We start from the raw sequence: 18,412 nt of genomic DNA on the forward strand, positions 1-18,412 counted from the left end.
ACTGCCGAAACCCGGGATCGAACCAGGGACCTTTAGATCTTCAGTCTAACGCTCTCCCAACTGAGCTATTTCGGCTAATACACCTAGTTGACAGATGGTGGTGTAGGGCACAGTGTTGTAAAATGTCCCCAAAGATAGGGATGTTTTTTCATGTGTTAAAACAACGGTTTTACAGCTCGCCTGGCTTCTTTTTTGCATTGGTGGAGATGTAATACAAAGCAAAGTCAGGATGGCCGAGCGGTCTAAGGCGCTGCGTTCAGGTCGCAGTCTCCTCTGGAGGCGTGGGTTCGAATCCCACTTCTGACAGATGTTTTTTATATAGAGACAAAAAATTTCAGAATGAAAACTACACACTGTACTGGCATGGAATGCTAACGGGATTTGTAAAATTATATTCACCACAATGCAACATAGGGCTTTTGAGGTATTTTACCTAAGCTGCCAAAACTCTAAACGCATCAACGATTTAACTCACTTTAGTGGATTTTGAGTTAAAATGAAACTGCTGAAACCAAGGATCAAAGCAGGGATATTTAGTCAAACGCTCTCCCAACAGAGCTAGTTCAGCTAACACACTTAGTGCATTGATGGTTGTGTAGATGGTTGTGTAGAGCACAGCATTGTAAGATGTCCCCAATAATAGGAATGGTTTTTCATGTGTAAAAATGTCTCTTTTTATAAAGAAAAAAAAACTTCAAAATTTTCAAAATGAAAACCAAACACTGTACTGGCATGAAATGCTAACGGGATATGTAAAACAATTTTCTCCACAATGCAAAATAGTGCCTATGAGGTATATTAATTAAGCTGCTAAAACTCTAAACGCATCAACGACTTAACTTACTTCAGTTGATTTTGAGACATAAGGAAACTGCCGAAACCCGGGATCGAACCAGGGACCTTTAGATCTTCAGTCTAACGCTCTCCCAACTGAACTATTTCGGCTAATACACCTAGTTGACAGATGGTGGTGTAGGGCACAGTGTTGTAAAATGTCCCCAACGATAGGGATGTTTTTTCATGTGTTAAAACAACGGTTTTACAGCTCGCATGGCTTCTTTTTTTTTGCATTGGTGGAGCTGTAATGCAAAGCAAAGTCAGGATGGCCGAGCGGTCTAAGGCGCTGCGTTCAGGTCGCAGTCTCCTCTGGAGGGGTGGTTTCGATTCCCACTTCTGACAGATGTTTTTTATATAGAGACAAAAAATTTCAGAATGAAAACTACACACTGTACTGGCATGGAATGCTAACGGGATTTGTAAAATTATATTCACCACAATGCAACATAGGGCTTTTGAGGTATTTTACCTAAGCTGCCAAAACTCTAAACGCATCAACGATTTAACTCACTTTAGTGGATTTTGAGTTAAAATGAAACTGCTGAAACCAAGGATCAAAGCAGGGATATTTAGTCAAACGCTCTCCCAACAGAGCTAGTTCAGCTAACACACTTAGTGCATTGATGGTTGTGTAGATGGTTGTGTAGAGCACAGCATTGTAAGATGTCCCCAATAATAGGAATGGTTTTTCATGTGTAAAAATGTCTCTTTTTATAAAGAAAAAAAAACTTCAAAATTTTCAAAATGAAAACCAAACACTGTACTGGCATGAAATGCTAACCGGATATGTAAAACAATTTTCTCCACAATGCAAAATAGTGCCTTTGAGGTATATTAACTAAGCTGCTAAAACTCTAAACGCATCAACGACTTAACTTACTTCAGTTGATTTTGAGACATAAGGAAACTGCCGAAACCCGGGATCGAACCAGGGACCTTTAGATCTTCAGTCTAACGCTCTCCCAACTGAGCTATTTCGGCTAATACACCTAGTTGACAGATGGTGGTGTAGGGCACAGTGTTGTAAAATGTCCCCAAAGATAGGGATGTTTTTTCATGTGTTAAAACAACGGTTTTACAGCTCGCATGGCTTCTTTTTTGCATTGGTGGAGATGTAATACAAAGCAAAGTCAGGATGGCCGAGCGGTCTAAGGCGCTGCGTTCAGGTCGCAGTCTCCTCTGGAGGCGTGGGTTCGAATCCCACTTCTGACAGATGTTTTTTATATAGAGACTAAAAATCTTCAAAAAATTTCAGAATGAAAACTACACACTGTACTGGCATGGAATGCTAACGGGATTTGTAAAATTATATTCACCACAATGCAACATAGGGCTTTTGAGGTATTTTACCTAAGCTGCCAAAACTCTAAACGCATCAACGATTTAACTCACTTTAGTGGATTTTGAGTTAAAATGAAACTGCTGAAACCAAGGATCAAAGCAGGGATATTTAGTCAAACGCTCTCCCAACAGAGCTAGTTCAGCTAACACACTTAGTGCATTGATGGTTGTGTAGATGGTTGTGTAGAGCACAGCATTGTAAGATGTCCCCAATAATAGGAATGGTTTTTCATGTGTAAAAATGTCTCTTTTTATAAAGAAAAAAAAACTTCAAAATTTTCAAAATGAAAACCAAACACTGTACTGGCATGAAATGCTAACCGGATATGTAAAACAATTTTCTCCACAATGCAAAATAGTGCCTTTGAGGTATATTAACTAAGCTGCTAAAACTCTAAACGCATCAACGACTTAACTTACTTCAGTTGATTTTGAGACATAAGGAAACTGCCGAAACCCGGGATCGAACCAGGGACCTTTAGATCTTCAGTCTAACGCTCTCCCAACTGAGCTATTTCGGCTAATACACCTAGTTGACAGATGGTGGTGTAGGGCACAGTGTTGTAAAATGTCCCCAACGATAGGGATGTTTTTTCATGTGTTAAAACAACGGTTTTACAGCTCGCATGGCTTCTTTTTTTTTGCATTGGTGGAGGTGTAATGCAAAGCAAAGTCAGGATGGCCGAGCGGTCTAAGGCGCTGCGTTCAGGTCGCAGTCTCCTCTGGAGGGGTGGGTTCGATTCCCACTTCTGACAGATGTTTTTTATATAGAGACAAAAAATTTCAGAATGAAAACTACACACTCTACTGGCATGGAATGCTAACGGGATTTGTAAAATTATATTCACCACAATGCAACATAGGGCTTTTGAGGTATTTTACCTAAGCTGCCAAAACTCTAAACGCATCAACAATTTAACTCACTTTAGTGGATTTTGAGTTAAAATGAAACTGCTGAAACCAAGGATCAAAGCAGGGATATTTAGTCAAACGCTCTCCCAACAGAGCTAGTTCAGCTAACACACTTAGTGCATTGATGGTTGTGTAGATGGTTGTGTAGAGCACAGCATTGTAAGATGTCCCCAATAATAGGAATGGTTTTTCATGTGTAAAAATGTCTCTTTTTATAAAGAAAAAAAAACTTCAAAATTTTCAAAATGAAAACCAAACACTGTACTGGCATGAAATGCTAACGGGATATGTAAAACAATTTTCTCCACAATGCAAAATAGTGCCTTTGAGGTATATTAACTAAGCTGCTAAAACTCTAAACGCATCAACGACTTAACTTACTTCAGTTGATTTTGAGACATAAGGAAACTGCCGAAACCCGGGATCGAACCAGGGACCTTTAGATCTTCAGTCTAACGCTCTCCCAACTGAGCTATTTCGGCTAATACACCTAGTTGACAGATGGTGGTGTAGGGCACAGTGTTGTAAAATGTCCCCAAAGATAGGGATGTTTTTTCATGTGTTAAAACAACGGTTTTACAGCTCGCCTGGCTTCTTTTTTGCATTGGTGGAGATGTAATACAAAGCAAAGTCAGGATGGCCGAGCGGTCTAAGGCGCTGCGTTCAGGTCGCAGTCTCCTCTGGAGGCGTGGGTTCAAATCCCGCTTCTGACAGATGTTTTTTATATAGAGACTAAAAATCTTCAAAAAATTTCAGAATGAAAACTACACACTGTACTGGCATGGAATGCTAACGGGATTTGTAAAATTATATTCACCACAATGCAACATAGGGCTTTTGAGGTATTTTACCTAAGCTGCCAAAACTCTAAACGCATCAACGATTTAACTCACTTTAGTGGATTTTGAGTTAAAATGAAACTGCTGAAACCAAGGATCAAAGCAGGGATATTTAGTCAAACGCTCTCCCAACAGAGCTAGTTCAGCTAACACACTTAGTGCATTGATGGTTGTGTAGATGGTTGTGTAGAGCACAGCATTGTAAGATGTCCCCAATAATAGGAATGGTTTTTCATGTGTAAAAATGTCTCTTTTTATAAAGAAAAAAAAACTTCAAAATTTTCAAAATGAAAACCAAACACTGTACTGGCATGAAATGCTAACCGGATATGTAAAACAATTTTCTCCACAATGCAAAATAGTGCCTTTGAGGTATATTAACTAAGCTGCTAAAACTCTAAACGCATCAACGACTTAACTTACTTCAGTTGATTTTGAGACATAAGGAAACTGCCGAAACCCGGGATCGAACCAGGGACCTTTAGATCTTCAGTCTAACGCTCTCCCAACTGAGCTATTTCGGCTAATACACCTAGTTGACAGATGGGGGTGTAGGGCACAGTGTTGTAAAATGTCCCCAAAGATAGGGATGTTTTTTCATGTGTTAAAACAACGGTTTTACAGCTCGCATGGCTTCTTTTTTGCATTGGTGGAGATGTAATGCAAAGCAAAGTCAGGATGGCCGAGCGGTCTAAGGCGCTGCGTTCAGGTCGCAGTCTCCTCTGGAGGGGTGGGTTCGATTCCCACTTCTGACAGATGTTTTTTATATAGAGACAAAAAATTTCAGAATGAAAACTACACACTGTACTGGCATGGAATGCTAACGGGATTTGTAAAATTATATTCACCACAATGCAACATAGGGCTTTTGAGGTATTTTACCTAAGCTGCCAAAACTCTAAACGCATCAACAATTTAACTCACTTTAGTGGATTTTGAGTTAAAATGAAACTGCTGAAACCAAGGATCAAAGCAGGGATATTTAGTCAAACGCTCTCCCAACAGAGCTAGTTCAGCTAACACACTTAGTGCATTGATGGTTGTGTAGATGGTTGTGTAGAGCACAGCATTGTAAGATGTCCCCAATAATAGGAATGGTTTTTCATGTGTAAAAATGTCTCTTTTTATAAAGAAAAAAAAACTTCAAAATTTTCAAAATGAAAACCAAACACTGTACTGGCATGAAATGCTAACCGGATATGTAAAACAATTTTCTCCACAATGCAAAATAGTGCCTTTGAGGTATATTAACTAAGCTGCTAAAACTCTAAACGCATCAACGACTTAACTTACTTCAGTTGATTTTGAGACATAAGGAAACTGCCGAAACCCGGGATCGAACCAGGGACCTTTAGATCTTCAGTCTAACGCTCTCCCAACTGAGCTATTTCGGCTAATACACCTAGTTGACAGATGGTGGTGTAGGGCACAGTGTTGTAAAATGTCCCCAAAGATAGGGATGTTTTTTCATGTGTTAAAACAACGGTTTTACAGCTCGCCTGGCTTCTTTTTTGCATTGGTGGAGATGTAATACAAAGCAAAGTCAGGATGGCCGAGCGGTCTAAGGCGCTGCGTTCAGGTCGCAGTCTCCTCTGAAGGCGTGGGTTCGAATCCCACTTCTGACAGATGTTTTTTATATAGAGACTAAAAATCTTCAAAAAATTTCAGAATGAAAACTACACACTGTACTGGCATGGAATGCTAACGGGATTTGTAAAATTATATTCACCACAATGCAACATAGGGCTTTTGAGGAATTTTACCTAAGCTGCCAAAACTCTAAACGCATCAACGATTTAACTCACTTTAGTGGATTTTGAGTTAAAATGAAACTGCTGAAACCAAGGATCAAAGCAGTCAAACGCTCTCCCAACAGAGCTAGCTCAGCTAACACACTTAGTGCATTGACGGTTGTGTAGATGGTTGTGTAGAGCACAGCATTGTAAGATGTCCCCAATAATAGGAATGGTTTTTCATGTGTAAAAATGTCTCTTTTTATAAAGAAAAAAAAACTTCAAAATTTTCAAAATGAAAACTAAACACTGTACTGGCATGAAATGCTAACCGGATATGTAAAACAATTTTCTCCACAATGCAAAATAGTGCCTTTGAGGTATATTAACTAAGCTGCTAAAACTCTAAACGCATCAACGACTTAACTTACTTCAGTTGATTTTGAGACATAAGGAAACTGCCGAAACCCGGGACCGAACCAGGGACCTTTAGATCTTCAGTGTAACGCTCTCCCAACTGAGCTATTTCGGCTAATACACCTAGTTGACAGATGGTGGTGTAGGGCACAGTGTTGTAAAATGTCCCCAACGATAGGGATGTTTTTTCATGTGTTAAAACAACGGTTTTACAGCTCGCATGGCTTCTTTTTTTTTTTTGCATTGGTGGAGGTGTAATGCAAAGCAAAGTCAGGATGGCCGAGCGGTCTAAGGCGCTGCGTTCAGGTCACAGTCTCCTCTGGAGGCGTGGGTTCGAATCCCACTTCTGACAGATGTTTTTTATATAGAGACTAAAAATCTTCAAAAAATTTCAGAATGAAAACTACACACTGTACTGGCATGGAATGCTAACGGGATTTGTAAAATTATATTCACCACAATGCAACATAGGGCTTTTGAGGTATTTTACCTAAGCTGCCAAAACTCTAAACGCATCAACGATTTAACTCACTTTAGTGGATTTTGAGTTAAAATGAAACTGCTGAAACCAAGGATCAAAGCAGGGATATTTAGTCAAACGCTCTCCCAACAGAGCTAGTTCAGCTAACACACTTAGTGCATTGATGGTTGTGTAGATGGTTGTGTAGAGCACAGCATTGTAAGATGTCCCCAATAATAGGAATGGTTTTTCATGTGTAAAAATGTCTCTTTTTATAAAGAAAAAAAAACTTCAAAATTTTCAAAATGAAAACCAAACACTGTACTGGCATGAAATGCTAACCGGATATGTAAAACAATTTTCTCCACAATGCAAAATAGTGCCTTTGAGGTATATTAACTAAGCTGCTAAAACTCTAAACGCATCAACGACTTAACTTACTTCAGTTGATTTTGAGACATAAGGAAACTGCCGAAACCCAGGATCGAACCAGGGACCTTTAGATCTTCAGTCTAACGCTCTCCCAACTGAGCTATTTCGGCTAATACACCTAGTTGACAGATGGTGGTGTAGGGCACAGTGTTGTAAAATGTCCCCAAAGATAGGGATGTTTTTTCATGTGTTAAAACAACGGTTTTACAGCTCGCATGGCTTCTTTTTTGCATTGGTGGAGATGTAATACAAAGCAAAGTCAGGATGGCCGAGCGGTCTAAGGCGCTGCGTTCAGGTCGCAGTCTCCTCTGGAGGCGTGGGTTCGAATCCCACTTCTGACAGATGTTTTTTATATAGAGACTAAAAATCTTCAAAAAATTTCAGAATGAAAACTACACACTGTACTGGCATGGAATGCTAACGGGATTTGTAAAATTATATTCACCACAATGCAACATAGGGCTTTTGAGGTATTTTACCTAAGCTGCCAAAACTCTAAACGCATCAACGATTTAACTCACTTTAGTGGATTTTGAGTTAAAATGAAACTGCTGAAACCAAGGATCAAAGCAGTCAAACGCTCTCCCAACAGAGCTAGCTCAGCTAACACACTTAGTGCATTGTCGGTTGTGTAGATGGTTGTGTAGAGCACAGCATTGTAAGATGTCCCCAATAATAGGAATGGTTTTTCATGTGTAAAAATGTCTCTTTTTATAAAGAAAAAAAAACTTCAAAATTTTCAAAATGAAAACTAAACACTGTACTGGCATGAAATGCTAACCGGATATGTAAAACAATTTTCTCCACAATGCAAAATAGTGCCTTTGAGGTATATTAACTAAGCTGCTAAAACTCTAAACGCATCAACGACTTAACTTACTTCAGTTGATTTTGAGACATAAGGAAACTGCCGAAACCCGGGACCGAACCAGGGACCTTTAGATCTTCAGTGTAACGCTCTCCCAACTGAGCTATTTCGGCTAATACACCTAGTTGACAGATGGTGGTGTAGGGCACAGTGTTGTAAAATGTCCCCAACGATAGGGATGTTTTTTCATGTGTTAAAACAACGGTTTTACAGCTCGCATGGCTTCTTTTTTTTTTTGCATTGGTGGAGGTGTAATGCAAAGCAAAGTCAGGATGGCCGAGCGGACTAAGGCGCTGCGTTCAGGTCACAGTCTCCTCTGGAGGCGTGGGTTCGAATCCCACTTCTGACAGATGTTTTTTATATAGAGACTAAAAATCTTCAAAAAATTTCAGAATGAAAACTACACACTGTACTGGCATGGAATGCTAACGGGATTTGTAAAATTATATTCACCACAATGCAACATAGGGCTTTTGAGGTATTTTACCTAAGCTGCCAAAACTCTAAACGCATCAACGATTTAACTCACTTTAGTGGATTTTGAGTTAAAATGAAACTGCTGAAACCAAGGATCAAAGCAGGGATATTTAGTCAAACGCTCTCCCAACAGAGCTAGTTCAGCTAACACACTTAGTGCATTGATGGTTGTGTAGATGGTTGTGTAGAGCACAGCATTGTAAGATGTCCCCAATAATAGGAATGGTTTTTCATGTGTAAAAATGTCTCTTTTTATAAAGAAAAATTTACTTCAAAATTTTCAAAATGAAAACCAAACACTGTACTGGCATGAAATGCTAACGGGATATGTAAAACAATTTTCTCCACAATGCAAAATAGTGCCTTTGAGGTATATTAACTAAGCTGCTAAAACTCTAAATGCATCAACGACTTAACTTACTTCAGTTGATTTTGAGACATAAGGAAACTGCCGAAACCCGGGATCGAACCAGGGACCTTTAGATCTTCAGTCTAACGCTCTCCCAACTGAGCTATTTCGGCTAATACACCTAGTTGACAGATGGTGGTGTAGGGCACAGTGTTGTAAAATGTCCCCAAAGATAGGGATGTTTTTTCATGTGTTAAAACAACGGTTTTACAGCTCGCCTGGATTCTTTTTTGCATTGGTGGAGATGTAATACAAAGCAAAGTCAGGATGGCCGAGCGGTCTAAGGCGCTGCGTTCAGGTCGCAGTCTCCTCTGAAGGCGTGGGTTCGAATCCCACTTCTGACAGATGTTTTTTATATAGAGACTAAAAATCTTCAAAAAATTTCAGAATGAAAACTACACACTGTACTGGCATGGAATGCTAACGGGATTTGTAAAATTATATTCACCACAATGCAACATAGGGCTTTTGAGGTATTTTACCTAAGCTGCCAAAACTCTAAACGCATCAACGATTTAACTCACTTTAGTGGATTTTGAGTTAAAATGAAACTGCTGAAACCAAGGATCAAAGCAGTCAAACGCTCTCCCAACAGAGCTAGCTCAGCTAACACACTTAGTGCATTGACGGTTGTGTAGATGGTTGTGTAGATGGTTGTGTAGAGCACAGCATTGTAAGATGTCCCCAATAATAGGAATGGTTTTTCATGTGTAAAAATGTCTCTTTTTATAAAGAAAAAAAAACTTCAAAATTTTCAAAATGAAAACTAAACACTGTACTGGCATGAAATGCTAACCGGATATGTAAAACAATTTTCTCCACAATGCAAAATAGTGCCTTTGAGGTATATTAACTAAGCTGCTAAAACTCTAAACGCATCAACGACTTAACTTACTTCAGTTGATTTTGAGACATAAGGAAACTGCCGAAACCCGGGACCGAACCAGGGACCTTTTGATCTTCAGTCTAACACTCTCCCAACTGAGCTATTTCGGCTAATACACCTAGTTGACAGATGGTGGTGTAGGGCACAGTGTTGTAAAATGTCCCCAACGATAGGGATGTTTTTTCATGTGTTAAAACAACGGTTTTACAGCTCGCATGGCTTCTTTTTTTTTTTGCATTGGTGGAGGTGTAATGCAAAGCAAAGTCAGGATGGCCGAGCGGTCTAAGGCGCTGCGTTCAGGTCGCAGTCTCCTCTGGAGGCGTGGGTTCGAATCCCACTTCTGACAGATGTTTTTTATATAGAGACTAAAAATCTTCAAAAAATTTCAGAATGAAAACTACACACTGTACTGGCATGGAATGCTAACGGGATTTGTAAAATTATATTCACCACAATGCAACATAGGGCTTTTGAGGTATTTTACCTAAGCTGCCAAAACTCTAAACGCATCAACGATTTAACTCACTTTAGTGGATTTTGAGTTAAAATGAAACTGCTGAAACCAAGGATCAAAGCAGGGATATTTAGTCAAACGCTCTCCCAACAGAGCTAGTTCAGCTAACACACTTAGTGCATTGATGGTTGTGTAGATGGTTGTGTAGAGCACAGCATTGTAAGATGTCCCCAATAATAGGAATGGTTTTTCATGTGTAAAAATGTCTCTTTTTATAAAGAAAAATTTACTTCAAAATTTTCAAAATGAAAACCAAACACTGTACTGGCATGAAATGCTAACGGGATATGTAAAACAATTTTCTCCACAATGCAAAATAGTGCCTTTGAGGTATATTAACTAAGCTGCTAAAACTCTAAACGCATCAACGACTTAACTTACTTCAGTTGATTTTGAGACATAAGGAAACTGCCGACACCCAGGATCGAACCAGGGACCTTTAGATCTTCAGTCTAACGCTCTCCCAACTGAGCTATTTCGGCTAATACACCTTGTTGACAGATGGTGGTGTAGGGCACAGTGTTGCAAAATGTCCCCAACGATAGGGATGTTTTTTCATGTGTTAAAACAACGGTTTTACAGCTCGCATGGCTTCTTTTTTTTTTTGCATTGGTGGAGGTGTAATACAAAGCAAAGTCAGGATGGCCGAGCGGTCTAAGGCGCTGCGTTCAGGTCGCAGTCTCCTCTGGAGGGGTGGGTTCGATTCCCACTTCTGACAGATGTTTTTTATATAGAGACAAAAAATTTCAGAATGAAAACTACACACTGTACTGGCATGGAATGCTAACGGGATTTGTAAAATTATATTCACCACAATGCAACATAGGGCTTTTGAGGTATTTTACCTAAGCTGCCAAAACTCTAAACGCATCAACAATTTAACTCACTTTAGTGGATTTTGAGTTAAAATGAAACTGCTGAAACCAAGGATCAAAGCAGGGATATTTAGTCAAACGCTCTCCCAACAGAGCTAGTTCAGCTAACACACTTAGTGCATTGATGGTTGTGTAGATGGTTGTGTAGAGCACAGCATTGTAAGATGTCCCCAATAATAGGAATGGTTTTTCATGTGTAAAAATGTCTCTTTTTATAAAGAAAAAAAAACTTCAAAATTTTCAAAATGAAAACCAAACACTGTACTGGCATGAAATGCTAACGGGATATGTAAAACAATTTTCTCCACAATGCAAAATAGTGCCTTTGAGGTATATTAACTAAGCTGCTAAAACTCTAAACGCATCAACGACTTAACTTACTTCAGTTGATTTTGAGACATAAGGAAACTGCCGAAACCCGGGATCGAACCAGGGACCTTTAGATCTTCAGTCTAACGCTCTCCCAACTGAGCTATTTCGGCTAATACACCTAGTTGACAGATGGTGGTGTAGGGCACAGTGTTGTAAAATGTCCCCAAAGATAGGGATGTTTTTTCATGTGTTAAAACAACGGTTTTACAGCTCGCCTGGCTTCTTTTTTGCATTGGTGGAGATGTAATACAAAACAAAGTCAGGATGGCCGAGCGGTCTAAGGCGCTGCGTTCAGGTCGCAGTCTCCTCTGAAGGCGTGGGTTCGAATCCCACTTCTGACAGATGTTTTTTATATAGAGACTAAAAATCTTCAAAAAATTTCAGAATGAAAACTACACACTGTACTGGCATGGAATGCTAACGGGATTTGTAAAATTATATTCACCACAATGCAACATAGGGCTTTTGAGGTATTTTACCTAAGCTGCCAAAACTCTAAACGCATCAACGATTTAACTCACTTTAGTGGATTTTGAGTTAAAATGAAACTGCTGAAACCAAGGATCAAAGCAGTCAAACGCTCTCCCAACAGAGCTAGCTCAGCTAACACACTTAGTGCATTGACGGTTGTGTAGATGGTTGTGTAGAGCACAGCATTGTAAGATGTCCCCAATAATAGGAATGGTTTTTCATGTGTAAAAATGTCTCTTTTTATAAAGAAAAAAAAACTTCAAAATTTTCAAAATGAAAACTAAACACTGTACTGGCATGAAATGCTAACCGGATATGTAAAACAATTTTCTCCACAATGCAAAATAGTGCCTTTGAGGTATATTAACTAAGCTGCTAAAACTCTAAACGCATCAACGACTTAACTTACTTCAGTTGATTTTGAGACATAAGGAAACTGCCGAAACCCGGGACCGAACCAGGGACCTTTTGATCTTCAGTCTAACGCTCTCCCAACTGAGCTATTTCGGCTAATACACCTAGTTGACAGATGGTGGTGTAGGGCACAGTGTTGTAAAATGTCCCCAACGATAGGGATGTTTTTTCATGTGTTAAAACAACGGTTTTACAGCTCGCATGGCTTCTTTTTTTTTTTGCATTGGTGGAGGTGTAATGCAAAGCAAAGTCAGGATGGCCGAGCGGTCTAAGGCGCTGCGTTCAGGTCGCAGTCTCCTCTGGAGGCGTGGGTTCGAATCCCACTTCTGACAGATGTTTTTTATATAGAGACTAAAAATCTTCAAAAAATTTCAGAATGAAAACTACACACTGTACTGGCATGGAATGCTAACGGGATTTGTAAAATTTTATTCACCACAATGCAACATAGGGCTTTTGAGGTATTTTACCTAAGCTGCCAAAACTCTAAACGCATCAACGATTTAACTCACTTTAGTGGATTTTGAGTTAAAATGAAACTGCTGAAACCAAGGATCAAAGCAGGGATATTTAGTCAAACGCTCTCCCAACAGAGCTAGTTCAGCTAACACACTTAGTGCATTGATGGTTGTGTAGATGGTTGTGTAGAGCACAGCATTGTAAGATGTCCCCAATAATAGGAATGGTTTTTCATGTGTAAAAATGTCTCTTTTTATAAAGAAAAATTTACTTCAAAATTTTCAAAATGAAAACCAAACACTGTACTGGCATGAAATGCTAACGGGATATGTAAAACAATTTTCTCCACAATGCAAAATAGTGCCTTTGAGGTATATTAACTAAGCTGCTAAAACTCTAAACGCATCAACGACTTAACTTACTTCAGTTGATTTTGAGACATAAGGAAACTGCCGAAACCCGGGATCGAACCAGGGACCTTTAGATCTTCAGTCTAACGCTCTCCCAACTGAGCTATTTCGGCTAATACACCTAGTTGACAGATGGTGGTGTAGGGCACAGTGTTGTAAAATGTCCCCAACGATAGGGATGTTTTTTCATGTGTTAAAACAACGGTTTTACAGCTCGCATGGCTTCTTTTTTTTTGCATTGGTGGAGGTGTAATGCAAAGCAAAGTCAGGATGGCCGAGCGGTCTAAGGCGCTGCGTTCAGGTCGCAGTCTCCTCTGGAGGGGTGGGTTCGAATCCCACTTCTGACAGATGTTTTTTATATAGAGACTAAAAATCTTCAAAAAATTTCAGAATGAAAACTACACACTGTACTGGCATGGAATGCTAACGGGATTTGTAAAATTATATTCACCACAATGCAACATAGGGCTTTTGAGGTATTTTACCTAAGCTGCCAAAACTCTAAACGCATCAACGATTTAATTCACTTTAGTGGATTTTGAGTTAAAATGAAACTGCTGAAACCAAGGATCAAAGCAGGGATATTTAGTCAAACGCTCTCCCAACAGAGCTAGTTCAGCTAACACACTTAGTGCATTGATGGTTGTGTAGATGGTTGTGTAGAGCACAGCATTGTAAGATGTCCCCAATAATAGGAATGGTTTTTCATGTGTAAAAATGTCTCTTTTTATAAAGAAAAATTTACTTCAAAATTTTCAAAATGAAAACCAAACACTGTACTGGCATGAAATGCTAACGGGATATGTAAAACAATTTTCTCCACAATGCAAAATAGTGCCTTTGAGGTATATTAACTAAGCTGCTAAAACTCTAAACGCATCAACGACTTAACTTACTTCAGTTGATTTTGAGACATAAGGAAACTGCCGAAACCCGGGATCGAACCAGGGACCTTTAGATCTTCAGTCTAACGCTCTCCCAACTGAGCTATTTCGGCTAATACACCTAGTTGACAGATGGTGGTGTAGGGCACAGTGTTGTAAAATGTCCCCAACGATAGGGATGTTTTTTCATGTGTTAAAACAACGGTTTTACAGCTCGCATGGCTTCTTTTTTTTTGCATTGGTGGAGGTGTAATGCAAAGCAAAGTCAGGATGGCCGAGCGGTCTAAGGCGCTGCGTTCAGGTCGCAGTCTCCTCTGGAGGGGTGGGTTCGAATCCCACTTCTGACAGATGTTTTTTATATAGAGACTAAAAATCTTCAAAAAATTTCAGAATGAAAACTACACACTGTACTGGCATGGAATGCTAACGGGATTTGTAAAATTATATTCACCACAATGCAACATAGGGCTTTTGAGGTATTTTACCTAAGCTGCCAAAACTCTAAACGCATCAACGATTTAATTCACTTTAGTGGATTTTGAGTTAAAATGAAACTGCTGAAACCAAGGATCAAAGCAGGGATATTTAGTCAAACGCTCTCCCAACAGAGCTAGTTCAGCTAACACACTTAGTGCATTGATGGTTGTGTAGATGGTTGTGTAGAGCACAGCATTGTAAGATGTCCCCAATAATAGGAATGGTTTTTCATGTGTAAAAATGTCTCTTTTTATAAAGAAAAATTTACTTCAAAATTTTCAAAATGAAAACCAAACACTGTACTGGCATGAAATGCTAACGGGATATGTAAAACAATTTTCTCCACAATGCAAAATAGTGCCTTTGAGGTATATTAACTAAGCTGCTAAAACTCTAAACGCATCAACGACTTAACTTACTTCAGTTGATTTTGAGACATAAGGAAACTGCCGACACCCAGGATCGAACCTGGGACCTTTAGATCTTCAGTCTAACGCTCTCCCAACTGAGCTATTTCGGCTAATACACCTAGTTGACAGATGGTGGTGTAGGGCACAGTGTTGCAAAATGTCCCCAACGATAGGGATGTTTTTTCATGTGTTAAAACAACGGTTTTACAGCTCGCATGGCTTCTTTTTTTTTTTGCATTGGTGGAGGTGTAATACAAAGCAAAGTCAGGATGGCCGAGCGGTCTAAGGCGCTGCGTTCAGGTCGCAGTCTCCTCTGGAGGGGTGGGTTTGATTCCCACTTCTGACAGATGTTTTTTATATAGAGACAAAAAATTTCAGAATGAAAACTACACACTGTACTGGCATGGAATGCTAACGGGATTTGTAAAATTATATTCACCACAATGCAACATAGGGCTTTTGAGGTATTTTACCTAAGCTGCCAAAACTCTAAACGCATCAACGATTTAACTCACTTTAGTGGATTTTGAGTTAAAATGAAACTGCTGAAACCAAGGATCAAAGCAGGGATATTTAGTCAAACGCTCTCCCAACAGAGCTAGTTCAGCTAACACACTTAGTGCATTGATGGTTGTGTAGATGGTTGTGTAGAGCACAGCATTGTAAGATGTCCCCAATAATAGGAATGGTTTTTCATGTGTAAAAATGTCTCTTTTTATAAAGAAAAATTTACTTCAAAATTTTCAAAATGAAAACCAAACACTGTACTGGCATGAAATGCTAACGGGATATGTAAAACAATTTTCTCCACAATGCAAAATAGTGCCTTTGAGGTATATTAACTAAGCTGCTAAAACTCTAAACGCATCAACGACTTAACTTACTTCAGTTGATTTTGAGACATAAGGAAACTGCCGACACCCAGGATCGAACCAGGGACCTTTAGATCTTCAGTCTAACGCTCTCCCAACTGAGCTATTTCAGCTAATACACCTAGTTGACAGATGGTGGTGTAGGGCACAGTGTTGCAAAATGTCCCCAACGATAGGGATGTTTTTTCATGTGTTAAAACAACGGTTTTACAGCTTGCATGGCTTCTTTTTTTTTTTGCATTGGTGGAGGTGTAATACAAAGCAAAGTCAGGATGGCCGAGCGGTCTAAGGCGCTGCGTTCAGGTCGCAGTCTCCTCTGGAGGGGTGGGTTCGATTCCCACTTCTGACAGATGTTTTTTATATAGAGACAAAAAATTTCAGAATGAAAACTACACACTGTACTGGCATGGAATGCTAACGGGATTTGTAAAATTATATTCACCACAATGCAACATAGGGCTTTTGAGGTATTTTACCTAAGCTGCCAAAACTCTAAACGCATCAACGATTTAACTCACTTTAGTGGATTTTGAGTTTAAATGAAACTGCTGAAACCAAGGATCAAAGCAGGGATATTTAGTCAAACGCTCTCCCAACAGAGCTAGTTCAGCTAACACACTTAGTGCATTGATGGTTGTGTAGATGGTTGTGTAGAGCACAGCATTGTAAGATGTCCCCAATAATAGGAATGGTTTTTCATGTGTAAAAATGTCTCTTTTTATAAAGAAAAAAAAACTTCAAAATTTTCAAAATGAAAACCAAACACTGTACTGGCATGAAATGCTAACGGGATATGTAAAACAATTTTCTCCACAATGCAAAATAGTGCCTATGAGGTATATTAATTAAGCTGCTAAAACTCTAAACGCATCAACGACTTAACTTACTTCAGTTGATTTTGAGACATAAGGAAACTGACGAAACCCGGGATCGAACCAGGGACCTTTAGATCTTCAGTCAAACGCTCTCCCAACTGAGCTATTTCTGCTAATACACCTAGTTGACAGATGGTGGTGTAGGGCACAGTGTTGTAAAATGTCCCGAACGATAGGGATGTTTTTTCATGTGTTAAAACAACGGTTTTACAGCTCGCATGGCTTCTTTTTTGCATTGGTGGAGATGTAATACAAAGCAAAGTCAGGATGGCTGAGCGGTCTAAGGCGCTGCGTTCAGATCGCAGTCTCCTCTGGAGGTGTGGGTTGGAATCCCACTTCTGACAGATGTTTTTTATATAGAGACTAAAAATCTTCAAAAAATTTCAGAATGAAAACTACACACTGTACTGGCATGGAATGCTAACGGGATTTGTAAAATTATATTCACCACAATGCAACATAGGGCTTTTGAGGTATTTTACCTAAGCTGCCAAAACTCTAAACGCATCAACGATTTAACTCACTTTAGTGGATTTTGAGTTAAAATGAAACTGCTGAAACCAAGGATCAAAGCAGTCAAACGCTCTCCCAACAGAGCTAGTTCAGCTAACACACTTAGTGCATTGACGGTTGTGTAGATGGTTGTGTAGAGCACAGCATTGTAAGATGTCCCCAATAATAGGAATGGTTTTTCATGTGTAAAAATGTCTCTTTTTATAAAGAAAAAAAAACTTCAAAATTTTCAAAATGAAAACCAAACACTGTACTGGCATGAAATGCTAACGGGATATGTAAAACAATTTTCTCCACAATGCAAAATAGTGCCTTTGAGGTATATTAACTAAGCTGCTAAAACTCTAAACGCATCAACGACTTAACTTACTTCAGTTGATTTTGAGACATAAGGAAACTGCCGAAACCCGGGATCGAACCAGGGACCTTTAGATCTTCAGTCTAATGCTCTCCCAACTGAGCTATTTCGGCTAATAGACCTAGTTGACAGATGGTGGTGTAGGGCACAGTGTTGTAAAATGTTCCCAACGATAGGGATGTTTTTTCATGTGTTAAAACAACGGTTTTACAGCTCGCATGGCTTCTTTTTTTTTTGCATTGGTGGAGATGTAATACAAAGCAAAGTCAGGATGGCCGAGCGGTATAAGGCGCTGCGTTCAGGTCGCAGTCTCCTCTGGAGACGTGGGTTCGAATCCCACTTCTGACAGATGTTTTTTATATAGAGACTAAAAATCTTCAAAAAATTTCAGAATGAAAACTACACACTGTACTGGCATGGAATGCTAACGGGATTTGTAAAATTATATTCACCACAATGCAACATAGGGCTTTTGAGGTATTTTACCTAAGCTGCCAAAACTCTAAACGCATCAACGATTTAACTCACTTTAGTGGATTTTGAGTTAAAATGAAAATGCTCAAACCAAGGATCAAAGCAGTCAAACGCTCTCCCAACAGAGCTAGTTCAGCTAACACACTTAGTGCATTGACGGTTGTGTAGATGGTTGTGTAGAGCACAGCATTGTAAGATGTCCCCAATAATAGGAATGGTTTTTCATGTGTAAAAATGTCTCTTTTTATAAAGAAATAAAAACTTCAAAATTTTCAAAATGAAAACCAAACACTGTACTGGCATGAAATGCTAACCGGATATGTAAAACAATTTTCTCCACAATGCAAAATAGTGCCTTTGAGGTATATTAACTAAGCTGCTAAAACTCTAAACGCATCAACGACTTAACTTACTTCAGTTGAT

General features: G+C 39.3%; 31 non-coding genes across 31 annotated transcripts; 18 read left to right on the forward strand and 13 right to left on the reverse strand.

Moving 5' to 3' along the window:
- Nucleotides 1-2: 2 nt before the first annotated feature.
- TRNAF-GAA (transfer RNA phenylalanine (anticodon GAA)) lies at nucleotides 3-75 on the reverse strand. The gene has a single exon. It is a non-coding gene; the product is annotated as a tRNA-Phe (tRNA).
- A 148-nt stretch (nucleotides 76-223) lies between these two features.
- On the forward strand, nucleotides 224-306 carry TRNAL-CAG (transfer RNA leucine (anticodon CAG)). The gene has a single exon. It is a non-coding gene; the product is annotated as a tRNA-Leu (tRNA).
- A 566-nt stretch (nucleotides 307-872) lies between these two features.
- TRNAF-GAA (transfer RNA phenylalanine (anticodon GAA)) lies at nucleotides 873-945 on the reverse strand. Its single transcript has one exon. It is a non-coding gene; the product is annotated as a tRNA-Phe (tRNA).
- Nucleotides 946-1,745: 800 nt separating this feature from the next.
- On the reverse strand, nucleotides 1,746-1,818 carry TRNAF-GAA (transfer RNA phenylalanine (anticodon GAA)). Its single transcript has one exon. It is a non-coding gene; the product is annotated as a tRNA-Phe (tRNA).
- A 148-nt stretch (nucleotides 1,819-1,966) lies between these two features.
- Nucleotides 1,967-2,049, forward strand: TRNAL-CAG (transfer RNA leucine (anticodon CAG)). Its single transcript has one exon. It is a non-coding gene; the product is annotated as a tRNA-Leu (tRNA).
- Nucleotides 2,050-2,626: 577 nt separating this feature from the next.
- TRNAF-GAA (transfer RNA phenylalanine (anticodon GAA)) lies at nucleotides 2,627-2,699 on the reverse strand. The gene has a single exon. It is a non-coding gene; the product is annotated as a tRNA-Phe (tRNA).
- A 151-nt stretch (nucleotides 2,700-2,850) lies between these two features.
- Nucleotides 2,851-2,933, forward strand: TRNAL-CAG (transfer RNA leucine (anticodon CAG)). Its single transcript has one exon. It is a non-coding gene; the product is annotated as a tRNA-Leu (tRNA).
- A 566-nt stretch (nucleotides 2,934-3,499) lies between these two features.
- TRNAF-GAA (transfer RNA phenylalanine (anticodon GAA)) lies at nucleotides 3,500-3,572 on the reverse strand. Its single transcript has one exon. It is a non-coding gene; the product is annotated as a tRNA-Phe (tRNA).
- A 148-nt stretch (nucleotides 3,573-3,720) lies between these two features.
- Nucleotides 3,721-3,803, forward strand: TRNAL-CAG (transfer RNA leucine (anticodon CAG)). The gene has a single exon. It is a non-coding gene; the product is annotated as a tRNA-Leu (tRNA).
- Nucleotides 3,804-4,380: 577 nt separating this feature from the next.
- TRNAF-GAA (transfer RNA phenylalanine (anticodon GAA)) lies at nucleotides 4,381-4,453 on the reverse strand. Its single transcript has one exon. It is a non-coding gene; the product is annotated as a tRNA-Phe (tRNA).
- A 148-nt stretch (nucleotides 4,454-4,601) lies between these two features.
- Nucleotides 4,602-4,684, forward strand: TRNAL-CAG (transfer RNA leucine (anticodon CAG)). The gene has a single exon. It is a non-coding gene; the product is annotated as a tRNA-Leu (tRNA).
- A 566-nt stretch (nucleotides 4,685-5,250) lies between these two features.
- On the reverse strand, nucleotides 5,251-5,323 carry TRNAF-GAA (transfer RNA phenylalanine (anticodon GAA)). Its single transcript has one exon. It is a non-coding gene; the product is annotated as a tRNA-Phe (tRNA).
- Nucleotides 5,324-5,471: 148 nt separating this feature from the next.
- TRNAL-CAG (transfer RNA leucine (anticodon CAG)) lies at nucleotides 5,472-5,554 on the forward strand. Its single transcript has one exon. It is a non-coding gene; the product is annotated as a tRNA-Leu (tRNA).
- A 794-nt stretch (nucleotides 5,555-6,348) lies between these two features.
- Nucleotides 6,349-6,431, forward strand: TRNAL-CAG (transfer RNA leucine (anticodon CAG)). The gene has a single exon. It is a non-coding gene; the product is annotated as a tRNA-Leu (tRNA).
- A 577-nt stretch (nucleotides 6,432-7,008) lies between these two features.
- On the reverse strand, nucleotides 7,009-7,081 carry TRNAF-GAA (transfer RNA phenylalanine (anticodon GAA)). The gene has a single exon. It is a non-coding gene; the product is annotated as a tRNA-Phe (tRNA).
- A 148-nt stretch (nucleotides 7,082-7,229) lies between these two features.
- TRNAL-CAG (transfer RNA leucine (anticodon CAG)) lies at nucleotides 7,230-7,312 on the forward strand. Its single transcript has one exon. It is a non-coding gene; the product is annotated as a tRNA-Leu (tRNA).
- A 793-nt stretch (nucleotides 7,313-8,105) lies between these two features.
- TRNAL-CAG (transfer RNA leucine (anticodon CAG)) lies at nucleotides 8,106-8,188 on the forward strand. Its single transcript has one exon. It is a non-coding gene; the product is annotated as a tRNA-Leu (tRNA).
- Nucleotides 8,189-8,765: 577 nt separating this feature from the next.
- Nucleotides 8,766-8,838, reverse strand: TRNAF-GAA (transfer RNA phenylalanine (anticodon GAA)). Its single transcript has one exon. It is a non-coding gene; the product is annotated as a tRNA-Phe (tRNA).
- Nucleotides 8,839-8,986: 148 nt separating this feature from the next.
- TRNAL-CAG (transfer RNA leucine (anticodon CAG)) lies at nucleotides 8,987-9,069 on the forward strand. Its single transcript has one exon. It is a non-coding gene; the product is annotated as a tRNA-Leu (tRNA).
- Nucleotides 9,070-9,874: 805 nt separating this feature from the next.
- Nucleotides 9,875-9,957, forward strand: TRNAL-CAG (transfer RNA leucine (anticodon CAG)). Its single transcript has one exon. It is a non-coding gene; the product is annotated as a tRNA-Leu (tRNA).
- Nucleotides 9,958-10,760: 803 nt separating this feature from the next.
- Nucleotides 10,761-10,843, forward strand: TRNAL-CAG (transfer RNA leucine (anticodon CAG)). Its single transcript has one exon. It is a non-coding gene; the product is annotated as a tRNA-Leu (tRNA).
- Nucleotides 10,844-11,409: 566 nt separating this feature from the next.
- On the reverse strand, nucleotides 11,410-11,482 carry TRNAF-GAA (transfer RNA phenylalanine (anticodon GAA)). Its single transcript has one exon. It is a non-coding gene; the product is annotated as a tRNA-Phe (tRNA).
- A 148-nt stretch (nucleotides 11,483-11,630) lies between these two features.
- Nucleotides 11,631-11,713, forward strand: TRNAL-CAG (transfer RNA leucine (anticodon CAG)). The gene has a single exon. It is a non-coding gene; the product is annotated as a tRNA-Leu (tRNA).
- A 793-nt stretch (nucleotides 11,714-12,506) lies between these two features.
- On the forward strand, nucleotides 12,507-12,589 carry TRNAL-CAG (transfer RNA leucine (anticodon CAG)). Its single transcript has one exon. It is a non-coding gene; the product is annotated as a tRNA-Leu (tRNA).
- A 577-nt stretch (nucleotides 12,590-13,166) lies between these two features.
- Nucleotides 13,167-13,239, reverse strand: TRNAF-GAA (transfer RNA phenylalanine (anticodon GAA)). Its single transcript has one exon. It is a non-coding gene; the product is annotated as a tRNA-Phe (tRNA).
- A 151-nt stretch (nucleotides 13,240-13,390) lies between these two features.
- On the forward strand, nucleotides 13,391-13,473 carry TRNAL-CAG (transfer RNA leucine (anticodon CAG)). Its single transcript has one exon. It is a non-coding gene; the product is annotated as a tRNA-Leu (tRNA).
- A 577-nt stretch (nucleotides 13,474-14,050) lies between these two features.
- TRNAF-GAA (transfer RNA phenylalanine (anticodon GAA)) lies at nucleotides 14,051-14,123 on the reverse strand. The gene has a single exon. It is a non-coding gene; the product is annotated as a tRNA-Phe (tRNA).
- Nucleotides 14,124-14,274: 151 nt separating this feature from the next.
- On the forward strand, nucleotides 14,275-14,357 carry TRNAL-CAG (transfer RNA leucine (anticodon CAG)). Its single transcript has one exon. It is a non-coding gene; the product is annotated as a tRNA-Leu (tRNA).
- Nucleotides 14,358-16,035: 1,678 nt separating this feature from the next.
- TRNAL-CAG (transfer RNA leucine (anticodon CAG)) lies at nucleotides 16,036-16,118 on the forward strand. The gene has a single exon. It is a non-coding gene; the product is annotated as a tRNA-Leu (tRNA).
- Nucleotides 16,119-17,555: 1,437 nt separating this feature from the next.
- On the reverse strand, nucleotides 17,556-17,628 carry TRNAF-GAA (transfer RNA phenylalanine (anticodon GAA)). The gene has a single exon. It is a non-coding gene; the product is annotated as a tRNA-Phe (tRNA).
- Nucleotides 17,629-17,780: 152 nt separating this feature from the next.
- On the forward strand, nucleotides 17,781-17,863 carry TRNAL-CAG (transfer RNA leucine (anticodon CAG)). The gene has a single exon. It is a non-coding gene; the product is annotated as a tRNA-Leu (tRNA).
- The last annotated feature ends 549 nt before the right edge of the window (nucleotides 17,864-18,412 follow it).

This window comes from Hyla sarda, chromosome 1 (genome assembly GCF_029499605.1).
Source record: "Hyla sarda isolate aHylSar1 chromosome 1, aHylSar1.hap1, whole genome shotgun sequence".
Classification (NCBI taxonomy): domain Eukaryota; kingdom Metazoa; phylum Chordata; class Amphibia; order Anura; family Hylidae; genus Hyla; species Hyla sarda.